This window comes from Rutidosis leptorrhynchoides, chromosome 4, assembly GCF_046630445.1.
Source record: "Rutidosis leptorrhynchoides isolate AG116_Rl617_1_P2 chromosome 4, CSIRO_AGI_Rlap_v1, whole genome shotgun sequence".
Taxonomy (NCBI): Eukaryota; Viridiplantae; Streptophyta; class Magnoliopsida; order Asterales; family Asteraceae; genus Rutidosis; species Rutidosis leptorrhynchoides.
The window spans coordinates 151,138,776-151,159,200 of NC_092336.1; the positions used below are offsets into that span (position 1 = coordinate 151,138,776).

Below are 20,425 nucleotides of genomic sequence, written 5' to 3' on the forward strand. Positions count from 1 at the left end.
TGGAGAACATGCTAGTTAAAGTTGGTACTTTAGTATTTCCAGTAGATTTTGTTGTTTTGGACATGGAAGAAGATTCTCAAGTTCCTCTCATATTAGGAAGACCATTCTTAAACACGGCTAAAGCAATGATAGACGTGTTCGGTAAGAAACTAACCCTAAGTATAGAGGATGAGAGTGTTACCTTTTCAGTTGATAGAGCAATGCAACAACCACAATCTGCAGATGATACATGTTATTATATTCAAACTATAGATGCACATGCAGAATTATTAGAAGAATTTCCAGAATTACAAGGAACAGGAGAATGTTCTTTAGGAGAAGGTAATGAACCAATTGATGAAGCTGAAATGTTAGCTACACTTATAGCTAATGGATATGAACCAACAACAGAAGAAATTCAAATGCTAAAAGAAGAAGACAGATATCGATATAAATCATCGATAGAAGAACCTCCGAAATTAGAATTAAAGCCACTTCCAAACCATTTGGAATACGCTTATTTACATGGTGAATCTGAATTACCTGTAATAATATCGTCTTCTCTTACTGAAAATGAGAAATCACAACTCATTTCTGTGTTGAAAGCTCATAAACCAGCCATTGCATGGAAGATTCATGATATTAAAGGAATAAGTCCTTCGTATTGCACACATAAAATCCTTATGGAAGAAGGTCATAAAACGTATGTGCAACGCCAAAGAAGACTAAATCCTAATATGCAAGATGTAGTTAAGAAAGAGATTATTAAACTGCTAGATGCAGGTTTAATTTATCCAATCTCTGATAGTCCATGGGTAAGCCCAGTTCAATGCGTGCCTAAGAAGGGTGGCATGACTGTCATTACAAATGAGAAAAATGAGCTTATTTCTACTAGGACTGTAACAGGATGGCGTGTATGTATTGATTATAGAAAATTAAATGACGCCACCAGAAAAGATCACTTTCCCTTACCTTTCATAGACCAAATGTTGGAAAGATTAGCCGGAAATAGTTACTATTGTTTTCTAGATGGATTTTCCGGATATTTTCAAATTCCAATAGCACCCGAGGATCAAGAGAAAACCACATTCACGTGCCCTTATGGTACTTTTGCTTACAAACGCATGCCATTTGGACTTTGTAACGCTCCTGCAACCTTTCAAAGGTGCATGATGGCGATTTTTCACGACATGATAGAAGAATGCATGGAAGTATTCATGGATGACTTTTCAGTCTTCGGTGATACATTTAAATCATGTCTAGTTAATCTGGAACGAATGCTAATTAGATGCGAAAAATCAAATCTAGTACTTAATTGGGAGAAATGCCATTTCATGGTTAAAGAAGGCATCGTTCTTGGACATAAAATTTCAAAAGAAGGAATTGAAGTGGATAGAGCTAAAGTAGATGTAATTGCTAAACTTCCACATCCCACCAATGTTAGAGGAGTTAGGAGTTTTCTAGGGCATGCCGGTTTTTACCGACGTTTCATAAAAGATTTTTCAAAAATTGCCACTCCTATGAATAAACTCCTAGAAAAGGATGCTCCATTCATCTTTTCAGATGAGTGTATCAAATCTTTTAATATTCTTAAAGAGAAACTCACTAATGCGCCGATCATGATAACACCAAATTGGAATCTACCATTTGAACTAATGTGCGATGCAAGTGATTTTGCAATGGGAGCCGTTTTAGGACAAAGGATTGAAAAATGATTTCAACCTATATATTATGCTAGTAAGACGTTACAAGGAGCACAAACGAACTATACAACTACTGAAAAAGAACTCCTTGCTATTGTCTTTGCTTTTGACAAATTTCGATCATATCTCGTTCTAGCAAAAACGGTGGTCTATACCGACCATTCTGCTCTTAGATACCTATTTTCAAAACAAGATGCTAAACCAAGATTAATCTGTTGGATCTTACTCTTACAAGAGTTTGATATTGAAATCCGAGACAAAAAGGGAGCAGAAAATCTCGCCGCTGATCATTTTTCTCGTCTTGAAAATCCCGAATTAGAAGTTCTAAATGAATCAGCCATACAAGACAACTTTCCTGATGAATATCTATTGAAGATAGATTATAAAGAAATCCCATGGTTTGCAGAGTATGCAAACTACTTAGTTTGTGGATTCCTTGAAAAAGGATTATCGTACCAAAGACGAAAGAAATTCTTCAGTGATATAAAACACTATTTCTGGGAAGATCCACATCTGTTTAAAAGTTGTCCCGATGGAATAATACGCCGATGTGTATTTGGAGATGAAGCTAGTAAAATATTAAACCATTGTCACACAGGACCAACAGGAGGGCATTATGGGCCTCAACTAACAGCAAGAAAAGTTTATGAAGCTGGATTCTATTGGCCTACAATTTACAAAGACGCACACCTTCTTTGCAAATCCTGTGATGCATGTCAAAGGGCCGGAAAAATAAGTCAACGTGATGAAATGTCACAAAATGTCATCCAAGTATGTGAAGTATTTGACATTTGGGGTATTGACTTTATGGGTCCATTTCCAAAATCTCATAATAATCTATATATACTCGTAGCCATTGATTATGTATCTAAATGGGCGGAAGCACAAGCTCTCCCAACTAACGATGCACGAGTTGTAGTCAACTTTTTAAAACGTCTTTTTGCAAGGTTTGGAACACCGAAAGCTTTAATAAGTGATCGGGGTACTCATTTCTGTAATAATCAACTTGAGAAAGTTCTTAAAAGATATGGAGTAACTCATAAAATCTCCACCGTATATCATCCACAAACAAGTGGACAAGTTGAAAATACCAACCGAGCTTTAAAACGTATTCTAGAGAAAACCGTAGGATCAAATCCAAAGGAATGGTCCATTAAATTGGAGGATGCACTCTGGGCTTTTAGAACAGCCTACAAAACTCCAATTGGAACCACACCTTTTAGACTTGTTTATGGAAAAGCATGTCATCTTCCAGTAGAAATTGAACACAAAGCATTTTGGGCTTTGAAGACATGTAATCTTGATTTACATGAAGCTAGACGTCTACGATTAAGTCAACTAAACGAATTAGAAGAATTAAGACATGAAGCATACGAAAATTCTTTAATCTATAAAGAAAGAACGAAGAAATGGCATGATAAAAGAATCAGAAGTTTAAAAGAATTTAAAGAAGGAGACAGAGTTCTTCTTTTCAATTCACGATTCAAGCTATTTCCTGGAAAATTGAAATCAAGATGGTCTGGACCATTCATAGTCAAAAGAGTTTTCCCATACGGAACGATAGAATTGATAAATTCAAATGGGATTGAATTTAAAGTTAATGGTCACAGAGTTAAACATTACATACATGGTCCGATGGAAGTCGACAACAAAGTTAATCACAATTTCGACACCACAACTAACTAAGTGTGGGGAGAATCAAGTCTTTAAAGGATAATATGTATTTCTGTTAGAGTTAGATTGTCTGTTTTCGTGTATTTCTCGAGAATGGAACACGTATGGTCTTTCCCTAGCAGACCCTAAAGAACTAGTCTTCTCCTCCCATTCTGAATTTTTATTTTTTTTAGGTTTTTACGAAATGAAAACTGCCTGTGAACTAAACCATGGTCTAATGCTACACGCTTTGATCACTAAAAGAAATAATGACATACTACCGAGTGAATTAGTATCAGTAATCAGAGAAAGAATGGACGGAGTTAGAAAAGAATCTAGATGCGAAGATAATAAGTTACAATTTGGTAAAGGAAAATCAAAATCCGCAGCGAAAAGAAGAGCACGACACCTAGAAAGATGTCACAAATGCGGAAAATGGTCACATGGAGGTAAATGTTCAAATAATCAAACCTATTCAAATACCGAATTTGTTACTTTATGCAGAGACGGACCGTTCATATGTTTAGAAGAAAAGACACTGAATGCTCGAGGTTACGCCTATGTAGCCATGGAAAACCAATTAAACCGACTATCTTATGAATGGGATAGATCATATAACTAAGAAATCTATTTCACAGGTATGTCTGTACAGTTTTTATTTTTATTTTTATTTTTAACCTTTTGATAATAAACGCTAATTTGTTCGCTAAAAAGTATTAAATTGGTATTAAATAAAATTAGGTTTGGCGACCGAAATTATTGATATCATTCAAAAATTTATTACATCACTGCGAAATTTAACGTTTATTCTTAAGGTATAAATATCTTTAATCAATCAACCCAAAATATTTCAAAAATTCGTCATGAGTTAAATTAGGTCTTGGAACCGAAATTACTTTACCGAAAAGAGGGGCGCATATTTTTGATAATATTTGATTGATTAAAGTGGGATAAAAAGACAAAAAGATTTTTAAATTTATTTTTACCATGTTTTTAAAATTAATATTTAAATCTTAAATTAATATTGTAAATTTTGTAAAAACAATATATTTAAAATTGTAAATATTTGAAAAAATTAATATAAGTTTGATATGAATTTATGAATTTTTAAATTAAGTTTGGTGTGAATTTTTAATATTAATTTTGAATTTTATATTTAAGTTGTGTGAATTTAAAAACAAAAATTTACTTTATCTCATTAAGTTAAGAATATGATTTTTAAAATTCGTCGTAAGTTGAAGACTAGGTCTTTGAACCGAAATTGCTTTACCCGAAGGAGGGACGAGAACTTTTAATATCATTATTTTTAATCTTATTGAATTAAAGTATGCCAAAAACATTGAAAAAACCCAAAAATCTTAGCTTTTAAAACAATCGCTACAAAAAGACAAATTTTAAAATTTTGTCGAGGGACGGACTAGGACATCGATCCGAAACGACCTCGTCCTAAATAACAAGGGAAACAAAATTTTAAAATTAAGTACTTAATTGTTTCAAAAGTTAATGATTATAAAAAAAAAAAAAAAAAAAAAAAAAGCTCCGCGACTCGCGGAGTTTGGAGGGTAAATCCCCGCGACTCGCGGGAAGACCGGATTACAGAAAAAAAAATAAGAGCTGCAAACTGATCAGTTTCATACTCCTCAACTCAAAAACAGCTGCGAAAATAACCCAAGAAAAACCCGAAAAACACCCCCAAAAATCCCAATTTTTAACCGTTAATCACCAAATTTTTTGCTAAAATCATGTTGAGAAGGATGCTATCTAAGAATTACTCAAGAAAAACGGTAAATTTCTACACCTAAACACCATTTAATTCGAAATTTGATGTTCTTGAGCAATTTATTTTCCAATTTGATTTTGATGCTTTTTAGTGTAATTAGGCTTAAATTGTTTATGTATTATGCTTGTATAACCTAGATTGATGCTGTTTAACATGATTAGAAGCCTTAAACTTCAAATTTTGAATAATCTAGGGTTTGTGTTCTTGAGCAAATTTGGGGCTTTTTGATATAAACAGGTTATGGCCGATTTTTGTCATGAATTGTTGCTAAATTGAGTAGTGTAACATGTCTAGGTAGTTAAATGATCCAAACTTTGAGCCTAAACATGATTTTGAGAATTAAAGTGGACTTTTTCAAGTCTAAAAATTCATGAACTTGATTTTTGAAAGATAATGCCATTTGAGACTTGTTTAATTGCTAGTAATGATTATTTTGACATGTTATTTGAGTTGAATGTTTATGAACTTGGCGAACATTTTCGTATATGCTTATTTGAAAAAGTGTAGATTTGATAAAAATGTGAAAATAAGTTTAAGTTTGATATAAATTGATAATGTCATTGTAATTATTTTGATTGATGATTTTGCTGACACTAATGCATATTTGGATGCACAAAAATTGTGTTTGATGTGTTTTGCAGAATGAAAGGGGTGAATCTTCATCCCAAGCCCGCAATGCTCCTGCTGAGAATTTGGAACAACAGGAAGTGGATAACTACTACAAGCAGGATGTACCTCATCCAGTCATGACCTTTTCCGATATGTACTTGGAAGAATTGCACCCGAACCTGAGATTTGACAGACTTTGGATAGATTATCCAAAATATCAACGGGGTTTGCATACTCTTCATTCTAAGGTTGTTGAGGTACCGAGGGTCATAGAATGGGGACCCTTAGAAGCTGTAGAATTGGCCGGGCCAATTAGGGAATTACTTGTACAGAGGTATGGTAATTCTTCTTTTAATGACTGGGTACATTTATTCACCATACGTAGACCTGTATATAAAGTATGGTGTGAAGAATTGTTATGTAGTATAGAGTTGAATGATCGGGTAGCTAGTTTAACCGATCGTTCTTTTATTAGATTTTTGTTAGGCGGTTCGATGCGCCACATGTCTTTACTGGACATGGCTCAGGCTTTACGTATATATACGCCTGAGGAGTTAGCGTCTGCCGATTGTAGAGGATTGATACTAAACGGTAGAAAGATAGATGAAAATTTTGATACACACGGTGTGTGGAGTCAAATGACAAGCCATCACCGTTTCAAAGGGGGAAATTACTCTTATTTGGATATAGATAGAGCCGAATTAAGAGTGATACATAGGTTTTTAGCTAATTCGATTACACAAAGGGGTAAAAACAAAGAAAAGGTAAATGAACAAGATTTGTTTTACCATATGTGTATTCGAGACCCACAAAGCGCTGTAAGTATACCATATTGTGTGGGTTATTATTTATCAGCTATGGTTCGGGGGATGCGACCACATAGCATAACAGGAGGTGGTATTTTTATTACTTTGATTGGTGAATATCTCGGTGTGGATATAAGTCGGGGGGGATTATTACTAGAAGAGCCGGAACCCCGCGATACTATAGGTTTAAATGTATACCATGGTGCGAAAGTTTTGAAGAGGCGAAATAACGCCGCAGTACGATACCATGGTAGACATCCACAGGTGGAGAGAAACCAGCAACAAGGTAATGTAGGAGGGGGGAATGAGATGCAAGAAATGCATAGGTTTATAGCTTCTCAGGAATACAAAAATGCTAGACAGAGAGCATTTGAAGATTGGCAAGTTCATCAGAACCAAATCATAACTCATTGCCAACATATAGGTAGAAACTATATTCCTACACCGAAACCCATCTTCCCTCCTTGGTCTATAGAGATGCAGCCACCATATCCTACGTATGACCCTGCCGAAGCATTCTATAGCACTTATGGTTATGCCTGGAACCCCTATTGGTACCAATATCATCCTTAGTTTACTTCTTATTTTTTTTTTTTGTAATTTGTAATTATTGATACGTTTAATACTTTTGTTAATATTGTAATCATTTTTATAATTATCTAACTTTTATTCTTAGATTTTAATAATTTTTGAATGTGGGGTAATATACCAAACTTCAAAAATATGTATATATGTTTGCAGTTTATCTTATGTACACAACAGGGTAAAACAACGCATTTTCAAAGACTGGCATTAAGTTCAGCAAAAGCAACTAATTTTGACGACAAGATGCAAAATATATGTGAAATAACAACAAGACGGAATGAACAAATGATGTGCACCATTTATCATTCAGCAAACAAACGCCAATATATTTGGAAACTTTGGTAAAAATTTAATCATTTTCACACAAATCACCCTCAATAATTTAAATTGTTACTGATTTCTTGCAAATGAGGGCATTGCAAGATCTTAAGTGTGGGGAGGGGTTAAATTCTTTCGGATTTTAAAATTTTTTACTTTATACACTTGGTTACCATTAAAAATACTAGTAAAGCAGTAGTTGTATTAGAATCTAGTGCTCTCTGATAAAAAAGAACAGCCCTAGTCTTATATACTGACTACACAATTCTAGTAAAATTTTTCAAAATTTTCAATTAAATGAATTCAAAATCATGTTTATACATATTTATGAACGATAAAACTAGGTTTTAACACCGAAATTATTGTTACCTCGGAAAGGACATAAATTGAGAAACAAACTAAAATGTTAAAATTCATTTAAAATGGTATAGAGGACGATAAAAAGGAAAATAAAAGCCAAGTGTGGGAAAATTTACCAAGTTATCTTAAACATATGTCACATATATCTGTAACAAATAACTGAAAATACTTTTGCTTTGGACTAAACTAAACTGTTTTACCCGATGAAAGAAAAGAAGAGATGGATCTACACGATGAATCAATTCCATCATTAAAAGGAAGTAAAGTCTTCCGAAAAAGAAACGCGCTTCTTGATTTAGGTCATGAAGTTGTCGTCCAGACCAGCTGTAGGTTGACGAAAAATCTAGAAAAGTCATCACTAAAATCAGCAGGAAATCCACGGACCTCAGCATTAAACAAGGTCGCCAAGTGGTCAGATTTATCCTAACCATGAGAAGGATTTATCTCGTACAATGGGGGGGCACCATGCAAATTAGCTGGATAAGACTAATGAATCAGATCCCCAGAAAGGATAATCTCCTTAAAGATTAAAAATTAGCTTTTAGGACTGATATTACTCAATCCTAGAGATTGACCTTAAAGATTGAGAATTACAAACTCATGGAATTCAATGATATCTAAACTCGAGCTTGAACGAGAAAATATTTTGATCAAAATTATAAACCGATTTGTTTTCTGAAAACCCTATTTTCAATGCGTTCATTACCATTGAACGTAAAATCCTAGGAATTCACCTGGAATTCATTAGGTCACCTGAACTAAATCGGGTGTCAACCGTAAGAACGGTGGTTGCATAGCATGGTCAAAGACAGAACCTTGTGCCAGACCGAAAAATTATAAGGGTGAGCTTTACTATTGCTCCTACAAAGGATAGTAATTGCGTCCGACACGTTATAGACCATAATCAAAAGCATGTCACGGGACATTGCCTTAACAGTTGCTTGTTCAACGCTTTCCTTTACAACCGGACGGTAGTTTGCCGAAAGGTAATATACGGAACAAGTAAACTGGACGTGTTGCTTTCCAAATACAAGGTTAGCAAGTGGGTGACACAAGACCGCAAATTTTGAGTTAAAATTTTCAAATCTGAAACCCACCAAACCCACAAAAATATTTTGCAAACACCGGTAAAGGGTTATCCCGGAAAACTTATCTAGGGTAAAAACTAGATTTAATTTTCAAAAGATCAAATGTTTTCATAAAGATCCAATTTCCTTAATGGATCTAAATTTTTATAGTCATGTGGGACTGTAAACCATATCGTTACTACCATTGTTTATACCGCCGTATAGAAATCACTGATGTACAAAGTGTGAAGAATAAAGAAGTGATTCTAGTATTTCAAGATGATATTGCTTGAGGACAAGCAACGCTCAAGTGTGGAAATATTTGATAATGCTAAAAACGAACATATATTTCATAGCATTATTCCTCAAGAAAGACAAGCTTTTAGTTGCAATTGTTCTATTTACAAGTGATATTCGTTTAAATAATAAAAGGTGAAGACAAAAGACAGATTCGACGAATTGAAGACGCAAACGACCAAAAAGCTCAAAAGAACAAAAGACAATCAAAGAGGTTCCAATTATTGATAAGAAACGTCTCGAAATTACAAGAGTACAAGATTCAAAACGCAAAGTACAAGATATTAAATTGTACGCAAGGACGTTCGAAAATCTGGAACCGGGACCAGAGTCAACTCTTAACGCTCGACGCAACGGACTAAAAATTACAAGTTAACTATGTATATAAATATAATATAATATATAATTAATTATATTAATTATATATATATTATATTTATAAATAAAAAACCGTCGGCAGAGAAAGACTCCAAGGACTGAGCTGTAAATTCATCCTCCGCGACTCGCGGAGTTTGAAGGCAAAATTCACAGCGAGTCGCGGAGCCCCAAAAAATCGAAAATCCCTATAAAGCCAACCGAATTCTGATCACAATTCATATAATCCATCTATCTCTCTTCTCTCATATATACGTAAAATATATATATAATTTATATTTTAATTTTAATTTTCATTTTAATTCTAATAATAAGGGTATGTTAGCGAATGTTGTAAGGGTGTAAGTCGAAATTCTGTCCGTGTAACGCTACGCTATTTTTAATCATTGTAAGTTATGTTCAACCTTTTTACATTAATGTCTCGTAGCTAAGTTATTATTATGCTTATTTAAAACAAAGTAATCATGATGTTGGGCTAATTACTAAAATTGGGTAATTGGGCTTTGTACCATAATTGGGGTTTGGACAAAAGAACGACACTTGTGGAAATTAGACTATGGGCTATTAATGGGCTTTATATTTGTTTAACTAAATGAAAGTTTGTTAATGTTAATATAAAGATTTACAATTGGGCGTCCCTATAAATTACCATATACACTCAATCGGACACGATGGGCGGGGTATTTATATGTACGAATAATCGTTCATTTAACCGGACACGGGAATGGATTAATAGCCACTAGAATAATTAAAACAGGGGTGAAATTACATTCAAGGGTAATTGGTGTAATTGTTAACAAAGTAGTAAAACCTTGGTTTACACGCAGTCGATAACCTGGTGTATTCATTAAACAAAGTATTAAAACCTTGTTACAATTTGAATCCCCAATTAGTTGGAATATTTAACTTCGGGTATAATAATAATTTGACGAGGACACTCGCACTTTATATTTATGACTGATGGACTGTTATGGACAAAAACCAGACGGACAGATTAAATAATCCAGGACAAAGGACAATTAACCCATGGGCATAAAACTAAAATCAACACGTCGAACATCATGATTACGGAAGTTTAAATAAGCATAATTCTTTTATTTCATATTTAATTTCCTTTATTTTATATTTAATTGCACTTCTAATTATCGCATTTTTATTGTTAATTTATTTTATCGCACTTTTAATTATCGTACTCTTTAATTATCGCAAGTTTATTTTATCGCACTTTTATTATTCGCAATTTCATTATTGTTATTTACTTTACGCTTTAATTTAAGTCTTTTATTTATTAGGTTTTAACTGCGACTAAAGTTTTAAAATCGACAAACCGGTCATTAAACGGTAAAAACCCCCCTTTATAATAATAATATTACTTATATATATATGTTTGTATTTTTATATAGCGTTGAGCTTTGTTTAAAGATTTCCCTGTGGAACGAACCGGACTTACTAAAAACTACACTACTGTACGATTAGGTACACTGCCTATAAGTGTTGTAGCAAGGTTTAAGTATATCCATTCTATAAATAAATAAATATCTTGTGTAAAATTGTATCGTATTTAATAGTTTTTCCTAGTAAAATATAAGCTATTTTATATACACCTCGCATAAAATCACTAATCGTATTATAGTATAGTTTTTAGTAAGTCCGGTTCGTTCCACAGGGAAAGCTCGAGAAGTTTAACGTACACAAAATAGAAAAATAGAAAAATATATATATGTACTAGTAGTATTATTATATAAAAGGGGGGGTTTTTTACCGTTTAATGACCGGTTTGTCGATTTTAAAACTTTAGTCGCAGTTAAAACCAAATGTAAAATATAAAAAAAATAAATACAAGACTTAAATTAAAGCGTAAAGTAAATAACGATAATGAAATTGCGAATAATAAAAGTGCGATAAAATAAACTTGCGATAATTAAAAAGTACGATAATTAAAAGTGCAATTAAATACAATAACAATAAAAATGCGATAATTAGAAGTGCAATTAAATATAAAATAAAGGAAATTAAATATGAAATAAAAGAATTATGCTTATTTAAACTTCCGTAATCATGATGTTTGACGTGTTGATTTTAGTTTTATGCCCATGGGTTAATTGTCCTTTGTCCTGGATTATTTAATATGTCCGTCTGGTTTTTGTCCATAACAGTCCATCAGTCATAAATATAAAGTGCGGGTGTCCTCGTCAAATTTTAATTATACCCGAAGTTAAATATTCCAACTAATTGGGGATTTAAACTGTAACAAGATTTTAATACTTTGTTTAATAATTACACCAGGTTGTCGACTGAGTGTAACCCAAGGTTTTAATATTTTGTTATCAATTATACCAAGTGTCCTTTGTACATAATTTCACCCCTGTTTTAATTATTCTAGTGGCTATTAATCCATTCCCGTGTCCGGTTAAATGAACGATTATTCGTACATATAAATACCCCGCCCATCGTGTCCGATTGAGTGTATATGGTAATTTATAGGGACGCCCAATTGTAAATCTTTATATTAACATTAACAAACAAATATAAAGCCCATTAATAGTCCATAGTCTAATTTCCACAAGTGTCGTTTTTTTGTCCAAACCCCAATTATGGTACAAAGCCCAATTACCCAATTTTAGTAATTAGCCCAACATCATGATTACTTCGGATTAAATAAGCATAATAATAACTTAGCTACGAGACATTAATGTAAAAAGGTTGAACATAACTTACAATGATTAAAAATAGCGTAGCGTTACACGGACAGAATTTCGACTTACACACTCAAACGATCTCTATCATAAATCTTATTATTATCATAATTTAAAATTAAAATTAAGATTATTGTTATATCTTATTAAGTTAACATTATGATAGAGATATAGAATATAGATATTGATAATTGATATTGATAATTGATAGATGGATCGATATATAGATAGAAATATGATAGAAAAAAGGTGTACCTAAAATTGATCGAATACACTGCCTTTTATAGGCGAATTTTGAAATTGAATTTTCATTTACGACCCCTGAACTATGCTCAATTAACAACTTTTTATTATTTAATATTATTCTTATTATGAATTATTTAAATATTATATTTTATTCTTGTGCATAGTTGACTCGTAATTTTTACACCGTTGCGTCGAGCGTTGAGAGTTGACTCATGTCCCGGTTCCGGATTTTCGAACGTCCTTTCGTACAATTTTATATCGTGTACTTTGCGTTTTGTAACTTGTACTCTTGTCATTTTTAGATGTTCTTTATCAATAATTTGAACCTTTTTAATTGAATCTTGTACTTTTTAGCTTTTTGGACCTTTCTGTCTTCAATTCGTCGTTTTCGCCTTTTGTCTTCGCACTTATTTAATATAAACGAATATTACTTGAAAATGGAACAATTGCAACTAAAATCTTGTCTTTCTTGGGGGATAATGCAATGAAATATGTGTTCGTTTTTAGCCTTATCAATATTCCCACACTTAAGCGTTGCTTGTCCTCAAGCAATATAGTCTTGAAAAACACTTGAATCACTTCTTTATTCTTCACACTTTGTACATCAGTGATTTCAAAATGGCGGTATGAATAATGGTAGTAACAATGTAACCATGGTTAAAGGTGGGTGTGTCATCCACAGTTGCCTCGGGTTTAGGTCAACGACACTTGCAATCAAATAGCCGATTTACTTTCGGTTTCCAAAGCAAAGTGCACATTTGAAAGGCGGTTTACAGTCCCACATGACTATAAAAATTTAGATCCTTAAGGAAATTGGATCTTTATGAAAACATTTGATCTTTTGAAAATTCAAGCTAGATTTTACCCTAGATAAGTTTTCCGGAATAACCTTTTATCGGTGTTTGCAAAATATTTTTGTGGGTTTGGTGGGTTTCAGATTTGAAAATTTTTAGCTCAAAACTTGCGGTTTTGTGTCACCCACTTGCTAACCTTGTATTAGGAAAGCAACACGTCCAGTTTACTTGTCCCGTATATTACCTTTTGGTAAACTACCATCCGGTTGTAAAGGAAAGCGATGAACAAGAAACTGTTAAGGCAATGTCTCGTGACATGCATTTGATTATGGTCTTTAACGTGTCGGATGCTAGTACTATCCTTGGTAGGAGCAATAGTAAAGATCATCCTATGATTTTTCGGTCTGGCACAAGGTCCTGTCTCCGACCATGCTATGCAACCACAGTTCTTACGGTTGACACCCGATTTGGTTCAGGTGACCTAATGAATTCTAGGTGAATTCCTAGCATTTTACGTTCAATGGTAATGAACGCATTGAAAATGGGTTTTCAGAAAACAAATCGGTTTGTATTTTTTATCAAAATATTTTCTCGTTCAAGCTCGAGTTTAGATATCATCGAATTCCATGAGTTTGAATTCTCAATCTTTAAGGTCAATCTCTAGGATTGAATAATATCAGTCTTAAATGCTGATTTTTAATCTTTAAGGAGATTATCCTTTCTGGGGATCTGATTCATTAGTCTTATCCAGCTAATTTGCATGGTGCCCCCCATTGTACGAGATAAATCCTTCTCATGGTTAGGATAAATCTGACCACTTGGCGATCCTGTTTGATGCTGAGGTCCGTGGATTTCCAGCCGATTTTAGTGATGACTTTTCTAGATTTTTCGTCAACCTACAGCTGGTCTGGACGACAACTTCATGACCTAAATCAAGAAGCGCGTGTCTTTTTCGGAAGACTTTACTTCCTTTTAATGATGGAATTGATTCATCGTGTAGATCTATCTCTTCTTTTCTTTCATCGGATATAACAGTTGATTATCGTTCCAAAACAAAAGTATTTTCAAAAATTTGTACAAAAATATGTGATATATGTTTTGAATAGTTTGGTAAAGTTTTCCCACACTTGGCTTTTATTTATGTTTTTCTTTGCCTTTTTCTCCTCTATTCGATTCTTAAATGAATTCTAACATTTTGGTTGTTTCTCAATTTATGTTCTTTCCGAGGTAACGATAATTTCGGTGTTAAAAACTAGTTTTATCGTTCATAAATATGTATAAACATGATTTTGAGTTCATTTTATTGAAAATTTTAAAAAATTTTACTAGAATTGGGTAGTCAGTATATAAGACTATGGCTGTTCCTTGTTATCGGAGAGCACTAGATTCTAATACAACTACTGCGTTACTAGTATTTTTATTGGTAACCAAGTGTTTAAATCAAAAAAATTTTAAAATCCGAAAGAATTTAACCCCTTCCCACACTTAAGATCTTGCAATGCCCTCATTTGCAAGAAATCAGTAACAATTTAAATTATTGAGGGTGATTAGCGTAGAAAAATGATTAAATTTTACCAAAACTTCCAAACATATTGGCGTTTGTTTTGAATGATAAATGGTGCACGTCATTTGTTCATTCCGTTTGTTGTTACATCACATATAATTTTGCATCTTGTCATTAAAATTAGTTACTTTTGCTGAACTTAATGCCAGTCTTTGAAAACGCGTTGTTTTACCCTGTTTATAAGATAAACTACAAACAAATATATACATACTTTTTTTTTTTTATAAAACCTTTAACTTATAAAACAAATATTAATTAATTTTAAAATTTTGTTTCTTTTTAGGACGAGGTCGTTTCGGAACGATGCCCTAGTCCGTCCCTCGACAAAATTTTAAAATTTGTCATTTTCAAGCGATTGTTTTAAAAGCTTAAGATTTTTTATTTTTTTTTTAATTTTTTTAGGTTTTTACAAAATGAAGACTGCCTGTGAACTAAATCATGGTCTAATGCTACACGCTTTGATCACTAAACGTAATAATGACATACTACCGAGTGAAATAGTATCAGTAATCAGAGAAAGAATGGACGGAGTTAGAAAAGAATCCAGATGCGAAGATAATAAGTTACAATTTGGTAAAGGAAAATCAAAATCCGCAGCGAAAAGAAGAGCACGACACCTAGAAAGATGTCACAAATGCGGAAAATGGTCACATGGAGGTAAATGTTCAAATAATCAAACCTATTCAAATACCGAATTTGTTACTTTATGTAGAGACGGACCGTTCATATGTTTAGAAGAAAAGACACTGAATGCTCGAGGTTACGCCTATGTAGCCATGGAAAACCAATTAAACCGACTATCTTATGAATGGGATAGATCATATAACTAAGAAATCTATTTCACAGGTATGTCTGTACAGTTTTTATTTTTATTTTTATTTTTAACCTTTTGATAATAAACGCTAATTTGTTCGCTAAAAAGTATTAAATTGGTATTGAATAAAAAAATCTTTTATGAAACGTCGGTAAAAACCGGCATGCCCTAGAAAACTCCTAACTCCTCTAACATTGGTGGGATGTGGAAGTTTAGCAATTACATCTACTTTAGCTCTATCCACTTCAATTCCTTCTTTTGAAATTTTATGTCCAAGAACGATGCCTTCTTTAACCATGAAATGGCATTTCTCCCAATTAATTACTAGATTTGATTGTTCGCATCTAAGAAGCATTCGTTCAAGATTAGCTAGACATGATTCAAATGTATCACCGAAGACTGAAAAGTCATCCATGAATACTTCCATGCATTCTTCTATCATGTCGTGAAAAATCGCCATCATACACCTTTGAAAGGTTGCAGGGGCGTTGCAAAGTCCAAATGGCATGCGTTTGTAAGCAAAAGTACCATAAGGGCAAGTGAATGTGGTTTTCTCTTGATCCTCGGGTGCTATTGGAATTTGAAAATATCCGGAAAATCCATCTAGAAAACAATAGTAACTATTTCCGGCTAATCTTTCCAACATTTGATCTATGAAAGGTAAGGGAAAGTGATCTTTTCTGGTGGCGTCATTTAATTTTCTATAATCAATACACACATGCCATCCTGTTACAGTCCTAGTAGGAATAAGCTCATTTTTCTCATTTGTGATGACAGTCATGCCACCCTTCTTAGGTACACATTGAACTGGGCTTACCCATGGACTATCAGAAATTGGATATATCAAACCTGCATCTAGCAGTTTAATAATCTCTTTCTTAACTACATCTTGCATATTAGGATTTAGTCTTCGTTGGCGTTGCACATACGTTTTATGACCTTCTTCCATAAAGATTTTATGTGTGCAATACGAAGGACTTATTCCTTTAATATCATGAATCTTCCATGCAATGGCTGGTTTATGAGCTTTCAACACAGAAATGAGTTTTGATTTCTCATTTTCAGTAAGAGAAGACGATATTATTACAGGTAATTCAGATTCACCATGTAAATAAGCGTATTCCAAATGGTTTGGAAGTGGCTTTAACTCTAATTTCGGAGGTTCTTCTATCGATGATTTGTATCGATATCTGTCTTCTTCTTTTAGCATTTGAATTTCTTCTGTTGTTGGTTCATATCCATTAGCTATAAGTGTAGCTAACATTTCAGCTTCATCAATTGGTTCATTACCTTCTCCTAAAGAACATTCTCCTGTTCCTTGTAATTCTGGAAATTCTTCTAATAATTCTGCATGTGCATCTATAGTTTGAATATAATAACATGTATCATCTGCAGATTGTGGTTGTTGCATTGCTCTATCAACTGAAAAGGTAACACTCTCGTCCTATATACTTAGGGTCAGTTTCTTACCGAACACGTCTATCATTGCTTTAGCCGTGTTTAAGAATGGTCTTCCTAATATGAGAGGAACTTGAGAATCTTCTTCCATGTCCAAAACAACAAAATCTACTGGAAATACTAAATTACCAACTTTAACTAGCATGTTCTCCATTATCCCTCTAGGATATTTTATTGATCTATCGGCTAGTTGTATGCTTATTCTGGTTGGTTTCAATTCTCCAAGGTCTAGTTTAGCGTATAGTGAATACGGCATTAGATTTATACTAGCACCTAAGTCTGCCAATGCTTCTATTGAACTAAGACTACCCAGAAAACATGGAATTGTGAAACTTCCTGGATCAGATAGTTTTTCTGGTATCTTATTCAACAGTACTGCTGAACAATTAGCATTCATAGTAACAGCCGAGAGTTCTTCCATTTTCTTTCTATTTGAGATTAGATCTTTCAAGAATTTAGCATATCTAGGCATTCCTGAAATCACATCAATGAAAGGAAGATTTACATTTATCTGTTTAAACATATCCAAGAATTTGGATTGCTCGGCTTCAAGTTTCTCTTTCTTCATTTTACTCGGGTAAGGAAGTGGTGGTTGATATGGTTTAACATAAGGTTTATCCTTAACTATGTTATCTTCATTAACCTTTTCAACTACCGGTTCTTTTTCCTTATCTTGATCAGGTTGTGGTTCTTGTGGAGTAGGAATAGTTTCATCAGAAGTTACAGGTATTTCAGGTGGTTTAAGTGTTGTACCACTTCTTGTGGTAATGGCTTTAGCTGTTTCATTTCGGGGGTTAGCATTTGTATCACTAGGTAGACTTCCCGGTTTTCTTTCACCTATTAACCTTGCTAGGTTACTTACTTCTTGTTCCAGATTTTGAATAGAAGCTTGTTGATTTCTAAATGCTTGAGCATTTTGTTCATTGGTTTGTTTCTGAGATGTGAAAAACTGCGTTTGAGTTTCAACTAGCTTCGTCATCATATCTTCTAAATTCGGCTTTTTATCATCGGTTTGTTGTGGTGGTTTGTTTTGAAAATTAGGTCTTTGCTGATTGTAAGTATTATTAGATACTTGTTGATTGCTAGGACCTTGTTGGTTGTTGTATGGAATATTTCGGTTATAATTTTGGTTTTGATTGTAAATCGGTCTTGGCAGTTGATAATTATTCTGATAATTATTTCCAGGCCTTTGGTTTATGTATGAAATATTCTCTCTTTGTTCCATTGTTAATTCAATACTGAGACAATCTTTTGTCAAATGTGGTCCTCCACACTGCTCACAACTAATTCGTATTGAGTGAATATCTTTAGTCATCTTTTCCATTCGTCTCTCCACAGCATCTATCTTTGCGGAAATAGAATCTAAGTCATGGCTAGAATCGGCTCTAGCTGCTTTAGATGATCTAATGATATCTTTTTCTTGGTGCCACTCATGTGAGTGGGAAGCAGTGTTATCAATAATTTTGTAAGCATCAGTTTCGGTTTTCTTCATAATAGAACCACCAGCTGCTATATCTATGTCTTTCCTTGTAGTGATGTCGCATCCTTGGTAGAATATTTGTACTATTTGACAGGTGTCTAAACCATGTTGCGGACATCCTCTTAATAACTTTCCATATCTTGTCCACGCCTCATATAGAGTTTCATTTGGTTTCTGTGTAAACGTAACAATTTCTGCTTGAAGTCTTACGGCTTTAGATGCAGGAAAGAATTGTTTAAGAAATTTTTCAACTAAAACGTCCCATGTATCAATCGCCCCTTCAGGTAACGATTCCAACCAATCTTTGGCTTCTCCCTTTAAAGTCCAGGGAAATAACATGAGATATATCTGTTCATCCTCCACTTCTCGGATTTTAAATAGTGTGCAGATCCTATTAAAGGTACGTAGATGTTCATTTGGATCTTCCTTCGGCGCACCACTAAATTGGCATTGATTAGTCACCATGTGTAGAATTTGTCCTTTGATTTCATAATCTGGCGCATTAATGTCTGGATGAGTAATTGCGTGACCTTGGCCAGTGCGTTTAGCTCTCATTCGGTCTTCCATACTTAGAGGTTCTAGATTTTCCATAATTGAATTTGTTGAATCGGAATCACTAGAGGATTCTGATTTAATGGTTCGTTCCTCAACAATCTCTGTTTGAATGATTGGTGGTTCCGGGGAAAAGTTTAGTGGTTCAGGATCTACGAACCGTTCCTGAATATTCTCCGGATTCTCAATTGTGAGGTCGGGTTCAAAAAATGGATTATCGGAAATTTGAACTGAAGTACTTGGTCGACTGGATGACGATTCTAAAGAAAAATCAACGGCGGTTATATTTGCTAAATGTCTTGATCTAGTTACAGGTGGTGAACGTACAAAAGGTGGTGAACGTCTTGCTCGGTGCATTCACAGAATATCCTATTAGTTATAAAAATAATGAGAAAAACTTATATAAGCTATCCAATTAATAGACTTTTCTGATTTTGTCCACGTTTCGAATAGCCAAAAGATGCAGCAGAGGGGCAGGATTCGTTTGGTCTCAATATAATTGAGGACTGTTTGGCTCCAATAACCCGGTCCACGTACAAATCCAACTATTACTACGAACCAGAAAATTTTGATGTCTATTAATTTAACCACTTAAAATAAATTTTCGTAATTTTAAGAAATTTAGAGAAGAAGTAGAAAAAATTCTAAGTCCTAAAAACTAGAATGACGAGAAATAAGGAAGAAATAGATTGCGCGTCGAAAAGTGTCGAAAAAAAATGAAAAAAAAAGGCGAAGAGTGGCTTAAAAGACTTTAAAACACACAACTAATCCAACCTTATAACGATCACTATTTTAAAATTAAAACTACAAATTGAGATTACTAATTGGAATTATAATTGATACATAGGTAAAAGGCGTCGAAAAAATAAAAATAAGAAAATAGCGCGAAAAATGGCGTCGCAAAATTCTAAAGCACCTAAAACTTAGTCTAAGGAATAAGCACTTAAGGGATTTTACGGCAAAGCCTAAAAATCTGGTAGTATAAAAATAACTACGGCAAAAAAAACTAAATTTAATACTAAAAGTTGTGACTATAGTCTAAAAAAAACTAAAGGTAATAAAACTTAAAATATATTTTTTTTTAATTTTATAGACAAAATCTTAAAAATATAATTTTTTTTTAATTTTTTTTTTTACAAATATAAATTAAGTGTGGGAAGGAGTCACGTGCTCATAGTCACATTCTGTATACATTACTTACATACATATGTAATGACTTTCGAGTGAAATGAATGGGGTCAATTGACCCCAGTGCCACACAAGTAGCTACGCCACTTGGGTTGAAGAGG

General features: G+C 33.6%; 1 protein-coding gene across 1 annotated transcript in view; it reads right to left on the reverse strand.

The window, feature by feature from the left end:
* LOC139841708 (probable receptor-like protein kinase At2g23200) overlaps positions 1 to 20,425 on the reverse strand; it is a 66,357-nt gene that overhangs the window by 19,492 nt on the left and 26,440 nt on the right. The gene's annotated exons all lie outside the window — the stretch shown is intronic.